The sequence below is a fragment of the Arachis stenosperma genome, chromosome 8 (genome assembly GCF_014773155.1).
Source record: "Arachis stenosperma cultivar V10309 chromosome 8, arast.V10309.gnm1.PFL2, whole genome shotgun sequence".
NCBI classification, from domain to species: Eukaryota; Viridiplantae; Streptophyta; class Magnoliopsida; order Fabales; family Fabaceae; genus Arachis; species Arachis stenosperma.
The window spans coordinates 12,540,584-12,550,274 of record NC_080384.1 but is presented as its reverse complement, the minus strand read 5'-3'; positions in this window follow the sequence as shown (position 1 = coordinate 12,550,274).

Sequence of the window (9,691 nt, the reverse complement as noted above, 5' to 3'; positions counted from 1 at the left end):
CAATTTTATGTATTATTCATATATCAAAGCTCCGATTTTGATTTTTGTCTATATTTGGTTTGATGTTTATTTATATTTTTGCTTTTGTTTTATTTAAAAGTTTAATATTAATATACTGTGAATATAAAATAATTATATATATATATATATATATATATATATATATATATATATATATAAAGTTATATAATGATATGTCAATAAAAATAATTTGTTCATATTAATTACATGAATGATCGTTTAAAAAATAGATATAATTGAACGATTATTGTGTAAGTTATATTAGGATATTAAAATTATTTTTTTTATTTAAGCGTGTTGCTATCATTATTACTTTGGGTTTAAAATTAGGTAGGTTCAATTAGAGGTGTATATAGTTCCGTCTAGTTCAAAGATCAAGCATGGACTCAAATATTTTAGAGATTAGTTTAGTGTAATTTCATAGATTTAGGGTCAGATATAGGTTTTAAAATAGATCCAATCATTATTTAGAGTTGGATTTGAGTTAAGGTGAATCCAACTTCAACCGACTCATGTGTACGCTAAGAAAATTAAAAAAATATATATTTTAAATTAATTCTAATATTATGTTATATTAGTTATAAATTTATTGTTTTATTTTTTATCACACTTGTAAAATTAGAAAATAGATAAAAAAAATGTCAAATTAAAATTTATAGATAAATTCAAGTTTTAATATAAATATTAACTTTTTGATAATAATTTTTTTTTATAAATGAGTGTATTATAAATAATTTTTTTTTAATAAATTATTATTAAAGATTTAAAGGTTCCATTTTCATTTGGTTTAAATCCGGTATAATAATAATCCAAAAATATTTAAGTTTTATTGAATTTAAGACTAAATTAGAATCTAAAACATAAATTTAATATATATTTAAAATCAAATCTGAATTAAAATAAATTCGATTTTACCTTAGTCATGGACACCTCTAAATTCAATGATTCTTTCATTTATCCTGTCTAAACTGCAATTGTTTTTTGACATTTTATGATGAGAAAGCTACACTTGCATATGTTGACCACAGGAGAGAAAACCTTGTTCTGGTACTGTGATTGTGATTTCCATTCATAAAAATGTATGAAAAATAGGAATCCACAAGAAAGAATAAGTGGAAGATACCCAAGTGGTGACTAATAAACAGCATTTCTAGTTTTCTACAAGTTTTTCTATTGAGTGATTAAATTAAATTAATTAAATTAAAGAGTATATACTTAAATAGCTCTTAAGAAATTTTATATCCAATATTTTCACTTTTAAAAAAATTTTGTTACACTGAAATTTTTGAATTTTACAAAAATAATATACGTAAATTTTTACTTTAGTTAGATTTATTAATTTTATTTGGATAAATAAATCTTTAAAAATATTATGTAAGAATCTATATATCTTATTTTTAAAAAATTTAAAGACTTTAACGTATTAAAATCTTTTTAAAAACAAAAATATTTGATGCAAAATTTGTTAGTAACTTATTTAAATATATATTCTAAATTAAATGAATACAAGCAAATATTACAAAATGGAATCCACAAAAAATAAGAAGGCGGAAATACTTAAACCATGAGCAAACAATATTATTACTTTATTAGCACAAGTTATATTAAATTGAACTATTAGATTTTAAATTAAATTAAATTAAATTAAGTGGATACAAGCTAAGCATACATTACAAAATGGAATCCACAAGAAAGAACAGGTGGGAAAATTAAACTAAATCACGTGTCACATTTATATATAATTGAGTCACTCCCTGATGATACAAAAATAGCATGGATCATGTCTGAGGATCTTATTCGCTACTTTGAATTGATGAAGACACCTTTGCCGGTTACTGAATACTATTATGTCCTCACCTCCTCTTCTAAAATTAAAAAAATTATTCAAATTAATTTCTAAAATTTTTAAAATTAAATATTTTAGTTTTTTTTTTTATTTTAAAATATACAGTCTCTAATATTTATGAATACAATCTCCTTCTAATTTAATTCAAAAAAATAATATAAAATAATTTCTAAAAATATTTTAAAAATAATCTCTAAAAAATTTTTAATATTTCAAAATAATTATTTCAATTAAACATACTGTTCATATCCGGACCCAAAACTCAAGACAGGTTTAAAGCAGAGAAAGCTCAGAAGGTAATTACAGAGTATTCGGCCTCCTAAGAGGTCGGACAGAACGCTACCAAATGATTATTTTTTTTTAAAGGAGTTAAAATTAATCTCTACTATCTCTTACTTCTAAAATAAAGGTCTCAACAACCTCTGAATAAAGGGGGATGGTTATCCGTCAATAATGGTGGAACTACTCCAATGGTAATTTTTGGTTCATCACCTATAAATACACTAATACGCGTCAGGTATACTTAAGATCCAATCTAATATAAACATGCTGGAACCCTTGCTAACTTAAGCATCGGAGTGTCTTGCAGGTACCACCTCCCACCTCCTCACGAGGAATTCGGACGGCAACGTCTCAGCACAAGACAAGTTGGCCACAGCCTCACTTGGAGTCTGGACCTCACGTCCAGGCCCAAATACAACTTAGTTTCAGGTAACCCTCAAAACATTGGTGCCGTTGCCAAGGACTTGGAAGTTAACACCCCATGGTGGACAATCACTTTGAAGACGGACGTACAGCGTCCGAATCAAAACCAAAGTACCGAGAGGAAGGCAATGATGACCAAGCCATAGTGATACCCCCTAGAGAACAGAAGAATCACATGGTGAAAGCACCTCAAAAAACCTCCTCGTAGAAGAATTCATTCTGAAATTCACTACCCCGAGGATGAAAATTAAACCCATTCTACTGAACTTATGGAACTACTACACGGACATCAAAACTGACTTGAACAACTCAAACAGGAGATAGAGCAACAAAGCAAGGCAGAAAAAAATTTGAGGAAAGAAATCAAGCGACGAAGAGAGCTGGAAGAAAAGCTCTTAAAACTGGAATCCAACCTTCGAAGTAGGAATCTACGTACAGCTCGGGAAGATACCCCACTAGGAGGAGAAGACCCTTTCATTGAAGACATCATGCGGACAAAGGTTTCTAGGAACTTTAAAAATCCCGACATAAGCCTTTATGATGGAACGACCAACCCAAAACACCATTTAAGCAATTTCAAGAGTCGAATGTATTTAGATGATGCCTCAGATGCGACTCATTGCAAGGCCTTCCCAACAACCCTTACCAAGTCGGCCATGAAATGGTTTGATGGTCAACCACCTAGGTTGGTCACCAGCTTCGACGACCTCGCAAGAAAATTTCTCACCCGATTTTCAATCTAAAAAGACAAGGTCAAACATGCACCTAGTCTGCTAGGAGTCAAACAAAAATCAGATAATCCCTCAATGACTACAGGGAGAGATTCAACAAGGCGTGCCTAGAGATCCAAAATGTGCCCACTGAAACAGTAATAATGGGGCTAGTCAATAGTCTTTGAGAGCGGTCTTACTCCCAAATCATCTCAAAGCGGTATCCGACCTCTTTAAATGAAGTACAAGAGCAAGCTAAAAAGTACATTAACATGGATGAGAATGACAGGCTACAAGAACTTAGTTTTTGACAAACACAACCTTATCAAACTCGATAAAAGGAGAAAGAGCCCAAGAAGAAGGAATAACACAACTCAGAGAAACCAAGGAGGTACCACAATCACACTCTGCTGCGAGTTTCTCTTGTCGATATCTATAGGAAAATTTGCCATATCGAGAAGCTTATCCCCTCGTCCAACTAAAAATAAAAAGGGCGTGAAAGTCGCACAGAATATTATGAGTACCATAAGCTATACGGATATTCTACAAATGATTGTTATGACCTAAAAAATGTGATAGAAGAACTGGCTAGGTAAGGTCGGTTGGATAAGTATCTCATAGAAAGGTCGAACAGTAAGGGAGAAAGAAAAAGGGATGAAGAAGATACCGATCGAAGAGATCGGTCCACCTGAACTTTAGAAAGACATATCCACATGATAGCAGGTGGATTTGCCGGAGGAGGGCTCGCTAAGCCATCTCGAAAGAGACACCTAAAGGAAGTCTACTAAGTGGAGGAAGAAATCCCTGACTCACTAACCATCTCTTTCACAAAAGAAGATGCGCAGAGTATAATACCCGGGCATAACGACCCCGTGGTAATTACCATGCTACTTGCTAACGCAAATTTTCATAGGACCTTGGTGGATCAAGGATGTTCAACTGACATTCTATTCAAGCATGCTTTCGACAAATTAGGGTTGGAAGAGAAAGAACTAAAGCCCAGACACCCTTTTTGGGCTAGGAGATACGCCTATCAGACCATTGGGTTTCATTTTCCTACATAATACCTTTGGAAAAGGTATGAGATCCAAAATCTTGAACATTGACTACATCGTTGTTGATGTAGCTTCAGCCTACAACGCCCTGATAGGTTGGACAACCCTAAACTGACTAGGAGCCGTTGTCTTTACCACATGCCTCTGCATGAAATTTTTGACACAGGAAGGGATTGCTACTATCAGAGGGGATCAAAAGTTATCAAAAGTTAGCAAGAAAATGCTACAATGAAAGCTTAAATCTGCGGGATAAATGCAAAGAAGTTAACTCAATTGAACTCGGTAGAGTCCGAAGTAGAGACGACATAAGACCACAACCTGAAGGAAAGACAAAGGAAGTGCAGATCGGGGATGAAGTCAGAAAAACCACTAACATAGGGGTAAACCTAGGGACAGATTTGAAGGAAGAACTCATCAAAATTCTACATGAAAATTCCGACCTCTTCGCCTGGAAAGCGTCTGATATTTTGGAAATTGATCCTAAACTCATGACTCACAAGCTCGCAGTGTATCTTGGATCCTGACCTGTTCAGCAAAAAAGATGTAAACTCGGGCCTAAACGAACTCAAGTGGTCGAAGAACAAGTTCAAGCATTACTAGAAGCCAGGTTCATCAGGGAAGTCAAATATCCGCTATGTTTGGCAAATGTTGTGTTAGTAAAAAAGCAAAATGGGAAGTGGAGAATGTGCATCGACTACACCGAACTCGATAAAATATGTCCAAAGAATCCATACCGTCTTTCCAACATCGATGCTTTAGTAGATTCATCCTCAGGATACCAATACTTATCTTTTATGAACGCATACTTGGGATATAATCAAATCCCGATGTTCAAGTTGGATCACGAGAAGACATCGTTCGTCACTCCAAGAGCGAATTACTGTTACGTAGTCAAGCTATTTGTTCTAAAAAATGCAGGCGCCATATATCAGAGATTGATGAACAAAATGTTTGTACCTCACCTCGAAAAATTAATAGAGATATATGTAGATGACATGCTGGTGAAAACCAAAGAAGAAGCAAATCTCCTGTCTGATCTCTTACAAGTGTTTTATACGATAAGGAAGCACGTAATGAGATTGAATCCCATAAAGTGCACATTTGTAGTAGAAGCAAAAAAATTTTTGGGGTTCATGCTCACACAAAGGGGAATTGATGCCAATCCCAACAAGTGCAGAGTTATCTTAGGTATGAAAAGTACGACCTGTTTAAAAGAAGTCCAACAGTTGAATGGCCGACTTGCAGTCCTATCCAGATTTTTGGCTGGATCAACTTTAAAATCCCTACCCATTTTTTCAGTACTCAAAAAAGGATGCCAATTTGAATGGAGTCCTGAATGCAAAGATGCTTTTCAAGAGTTCAAAAACTTATTAAGTCAATCGCCTATCTTTACCCGGCCAAAAATAGGAGAAGAACTTGTATTATATTTAGCCGTCACTGATAAGGCGGTAGCTTCAACTCTGGTACAAAAAGATGAAGCCGGACAACATCCCATCTCTTTTACCAGTAAAGTCTTACAAGGACCATATTTGAGGTACCAAAGAATAGAAAAATTTGCATATGCCTTAATTTTGGAATCTAGAAGGCTCTGACCTTACTTCCAAGTACACACCATAAAGGTCCGAACTAATCACCTATGAAGCAGATCCTTCAGAAAACAGACATAGCAGGTCGGATGGTACAATGGGCCATAGAGTTGTCTGAGTTTGACCTGAAATATGAAATTTCGACAGCCGTTAAGACCCAATACCTCACCGATTTTGTGGCTGAATACACTAGTGACAAGTCTGGGACCTCCACAACCTGGAGCCTATATGTAGACGGATCATTCAATAAAATCGAGAGTGGTGCGGGCATTATCTTGGTCAACGAGGAAGGAACCCAGATAGAGCTGAACCACTAGCTACTATCATAGTCCAAAAAAAGTCAAAAATTCCTGTATAGGAATATTATTACTTGGTTTGGGGTCCCACATTCGATCACCACAGATAATGGTACTCAGTTTACCAACTCTACTTTCAGGAGCTTAGTGGTGAGTATGAAGATCAAACACCAGTTCACATTGGTAGAGCATGCCCAAGCTAATGGGCCAGTGAAGGTAGCAAATTAAGTCATATTAGTTGGTTTAAAGAAAAGGTTACAAGATGCAAAAGGAGCATGGACAGAAGAACTTTCACAAGTTCTGTGGGCTTATCAAACAACTCCTCATTTGACAACTGGGAAGACACCATTTCGACTTGTATACGGGATAGAAGCCATAATCCCCATTGAAGTCAATGAACAAAGCCCGAGGGTAAGATTTTATGATGAGATAGAAAACATCCAAGCCTAGAAAGAGGAATTCGAGCTCCTCCATGAAGTCCAAGAATAAGTTCAGATAAGAGAAGCCGCGCTAAAATAAAGAATATCGGCCAAATATAACAAGAAGGTCATTCAAAAAAGCTTCACAACAAGCGACTTGGTCTTGATAAGAAATGACATTAGGGTAACCAAGTCGGGTGAAGGGAAGCTCGCTGTTAATTGGAAAGGACCTTTCAAGATAGCTGAAGTCCTAGGAAAAGGCTACTACAAGGTGTTTGACCTAAATGGAACCAGGCTCCCAAGGTCGTGGCACGCATGCAACATGAAGAGATACTATAGCTAGAAGCGTACCTTGCTCTCTGGTGTACTCTTTTTCCTGATTTCATAGTTTTTTTTTTTTCCGAAAAGAATTTTTCTGGAAGGGGTTTTAACGAGGCATCAAAGTGAGGGCTAACGGCAAGAAAAATTATCACCCTTATTAGCAGAAGCATTTTTGTAAATTACTCTTCATTAATGATAAAGTATCTTTAAAATTTCATTGTTTATTCTATGGCATGCACCGATTTAAGCTCGAAAAAATACAAAAATCAGTTGCCTGACCTAAATGGTCGGCAAGATAAAGCGACGAGGTACAATTCGATGTAAAGAGGTTATACACGCCGATCATAAAAGCCCGTGTTTTAGGACTTCAAATCCAACTCGTCATATTCATCCCTAAGTCGGTTCACCTCCTCCTTCAAATCCAAGTTTTCTAAAAAAAAATGGGTATAACTTTCTTCTTCAAACCCTCAGCCATCGCACCTTTTCATTTTCCCGAGTTAAGGAAGTCGGATTCCAACCTAAATTTCTCTTTTCCCACTCTTTTTTTTTGTTCATAAAGAGAGGTCACCTCGGCTTGTAAAGTGGTGCATGTGCATCATGTTGTGTTTTTTTATGCTTTTTCATATCAAAAATTTAATTCATTATGCTTAATTATTGGGTATTTTTGTGATTAAGTTGTATATTTCTTTGATTTCTTTGATTTGATAAATTTTGTAGAAAATGGTGGAAAAAGAAGCATAAAGCACAAAGAAACCTTCAAGAGGTTTGTAACCTTGACCTCTTCATACTCCAACAAGAATTGCTTGAGCTACAAAGCTCCAAATGAGATGATTTCAATACCATTAGAAAATAGACTTTCAAAGCTTTCCAACCATATATGCCACTACATGATGGACACTAAATTTGAGGAAGAAAGATTATCCGAAAGTGCAAAGAGGAAGAACCCAGTGCTGGAATTAGCGCTGGAAGTGGTGCTGGGTAAACCAACGCCAATAGAAACCCTGGAGCTAGCCCTAGCATTGAGTTGGGCACTTAGTTGGGCGCTGAATAAACCAGTGCCCAGAAATGAAGCCTAGAACAAGTCCTGGCACTGGTTTGGGCGCTGATTTGGCGCTCATTTAAGCCAACGCTAGCAACCCTGCCAGGATGACCTTATCCTCTTCAAAGGAGCATAATTGAGCTATATAGGTTTAAATGATACGTTTTTGGTTGCGTTAGAAAGTAGACATTCAAATCTTTCCAAAAATATATAATAGTATGGGGTGGACATTCTATTTGGGCTTCAGAAACGGGCATTGAAATAAAAGTTGGAGTTGTCCTGGCGTTGGAAGTGGCGCTGGAAAAACCAGAACCCAAAAACCAAACGAGCGCCCAAACATAACCAGCGCCCAAATCAGCACCCATGCATGCCAAATGACCCTTGGAGCATCATTTTGGTTCAATTAAATTCATTCAAGGTCCACTACAAAATCATGCAAGCAAGCCCACAAATATCACTCAATCAAGGCCACAAGAATCATCTAGAAGTAGTTAATTTTCTGTTGATTGTAATTTATTTTCAATTTCATTTGGTAATTTAGGATAGCTATAAATAGGACCATCACACACACACACCCAAGGAAGGATTGGGGGCGGATACACACACACCATCTTGGGCACACACCACTGAGAGTGGGTCTTCGGACCCCTCCCTTCCACACTTCTCTTCTCTTCCATTTCTTTCATATCACTCTTGTAAATTTTGTGAATCTTTAATCCACATTCGAAAAAGGAGCTCTGCTGCAATTTTAATTGAATTGATATTTATTTTCTTCTCTTCTTGATTCTATCTTCATACATAGGAGAGAGTTTCGTTCTTCAAAGATCCAATTGGATCTATTAGAATTCTATGTGAACCTTGACCAAGGAATCATAGCAATTCAGTTTGACCTCTCTCCTCATAAGGAATTTGATCTTGATTTAGAGTTGATATTGTGACATGTAATTTCTCTAATATTGGGGTCTTTGAAGTAATGTGTATGAGATTAGAAATTTTGTTTTGTTTATCTAAGAGAGAGTTTCCGTTCTTCAAAGATTTAACTCCATTGGAAGAGAAATTGAATCTATTAGAATTCTATGTGAACCGAGGCCAAGGAATCATAGAAATTTAGTTTGAAACTCTCTTCTCACAATAAATTTGATTTTGGTTTGGAGTTGATACGTGACATATAATCTCTCCAAAATTGGAGTCTTATGAGTTGTGTGGCTTTGGTTTAGAAATTAAGTTTCACCTCTTTTTATGAGCATTAGATCAAGGACTTGGCATGATCATGACTAGAGAAGTTGAGTAACCAAGACCTTGGAGCTCAACTACTTATGATCCGCCATAGATCTAAATATTGCATGAACAAGAGGAAGAACAGGTTCATTGATTCAAGAGAGATCAACATCTCCAATTTCTAATGTCTTTTATCTTTAATTTCTAGCACTTTATATTTTCTGCACTTTACTTTCTTGTACTTTACATTCATGTCATTTACTTTCTACTACTTTATTGCTTTCTTTTAATTTCATGTCATTTACATTTCCTGTTTACTTATCATTCAACTATGATTGTCTAACTAGAATGATCAACTGACTATTGATTGCTTAATCATTTAATCCTCGTGGGATTGACCTCACTCTTGTGAGTTTTATTACTTGATACGACCTGATATACTTGCCGATAGTTATGTGGAATAATTTTTCTGTAT